Here is a 2,167-nt window from a genome sequence, read left to right as displayed (position 1 = left end):
AATAAATTCATTATTGATGTTGACATTTGGTCTACTGTGGCATTACCAAAGGCTATAAACAACTTGGCAACGATACTTGAAAACGCCACTGCCGACATCTTTACGTCGGGCATGACTACTACAAGCGCGTTGCTATTATTATTATTTGGGACACATGACGCCATAGCGGCGAGTACAAATTGCTGTACAGCTGCACAGATAAAAATTTCATTTGTCGCTAACATGGCGTTACGAGTTCTGTTCCATCTTACACTTGTCATTCCATGACGAAAAACAATTCTGGAGATGGAAGTAGTGTATGCCTCCGAAACGTTGGTACTTGCCACACGGTATTACGACAGAAAACCAACGAGTGTGATCAGAGATACTTTTGCCAATATTTAAAAAAATTACTATAGGAATATTTTTAATAATTTAATTTCTTTGTAGTAAACTTCTTTCTGAAGGTTGCTGTCTTCTGGGTTATTGCGCCGCGTAATCTGGTAGTTTTCCACCAACGTTTCAGAGGTCATGCTGCCTCCGTCATCACCTCTGTGAAAACCTCAAATCCTACAAACTTCTTTCTGATATTTGCTGAGGTTAGCTTTTGGCACATGGCGTATTGGAAAGAAATAAAGAAAGACTTCGTTTATGTTTACAAAATATGTTTAAGCCATTGGTTATCCATTAATTATTATCAAATACCATTTCTTTCTGTTTTGGTGGGAAGACTTGTTTCATATTACCAACATAAAACTACTTCCGGTACTTCAGTCCCTTGCGTATCCTAAAAATTACCACGGTTGGTTGGGGGTCAAGGGAGCCGAGGACTCTATTTTGTAATTAAAGCCAAATTTCATAAAAAAAATGTTGGCCCCCCTACCTTCAGCAAGTGTGGCTGTCTTCGCGCGGATGAAGATTGCCCTGCAAACAGGTCAGAGCGAGCATCACGCTGCAGTTTGTGGCTGGGGCGTGTCGACGCACACAGTAGGTGGCCTCTCTTCTGTTGTCATGCCGACCAGGATACAAACAACAAACACCTAACCTACGTACGGTTCACTGGGCAGTGGTATTTTCCCCCTCAGGCTTATCGGAAGGAACAGGGTACCTCCTGGCACAAGTAAGTTCCGCGCTGCCGTGCTCATACAACAAATTCACATTTTAGTGCAGTTTATATTTGAACATGTACAACCTAAATCAGTGTTTGCACATTTTTATATTGCATATTCGCACTTTATAGTTAGATAAAGGTAGTATCTCATCTTTCGTAATTAGAATTCTTAACACGCACTGGTTCATTATCTATCGTATTGTTGAATGTGTTATGTGTTTCCTTGTGCTAAATATTGTGGCATACAGTCGTGTGTCTTTGACAAATCAGGGAGGTGAAAAAGGTTTGCACAAAACTGGACTATCGAATTTAACTCCTTGCTAAAAGACGAAAAATTGTTACTCAGCTGCAGTTATAATTGAATGTAACATATGAAATAGAGTATTTCTTCACCTTTTGGGGCCGACTTCAGAATCTTGCATGTTCTGCGTGCGTGTTTATACCAAAAATATTTTGTTTCATTTGTTGTGTTACTTGTATATGGGTTTACTGCATCTTGTAATAGCAACATTATAGCACAGGTCTCCTTGAGAAGCTTAACGGCCACTCGGTTCGTTACTGTTTTTATGGATCGCCCCGTGCTCACAAGAATGCGCCACTAGACCCTACCCTGAACGAGATTTATCCAGTCCATTTCCTCACAACCTCTTTCTTTATCACTGCTATGTGATCTTCCCATTCGGACAAATGTAGTCCTAGGAGAAACAACGTCGATTGTTCAAGAAATCAGAGCACCGCTATTTCGCGTCTCGCGCTCCGCGGACGAGGTGCACCATGCAGGCCGATCTACGTCGACTGCCACACCGCTCCGTATAACTTTTGTGCATCGAACAGCATATAACTATGAGTTTAATTGTTCCGACGTCAGTAATTCCTCTAAACCATTTCAAATTTATCTTCGGTTTGGTTAGAGTTGCATCCCTCTGCACGAAGGACAGGAATGGGTCACAGCGTTGCTTAGTGTTTGTCCGCGACAATCAATGACCGTAACTACCTAGAAATGGGCTACGACATGATTTAGCGTACTAATTGCAATCTGTGACTTCGAAAGATCCAAACTTCCATATCGTTTCGTGT

Source organism: Zootermopsis nevadensis, unplaced genomic scaffold, assembly GCF_977971745.1.
Source record: "Zootermopsis nevadensis isolate Lab colony 2312 unplaced genomic scaffold, Znev_1.0 Znev_ptg000025l, whole genome shotgun sequence".
Classification (NCBI taxonomy): Eukaryota; Metazoa; Arthropoda; class Insecta; order Blattodea; family Termopsidae; genus Zootermopsis; species Zootermopsis nevadensis.
This window is presented reverse-complemented; position numbering follows the sequence as displayed.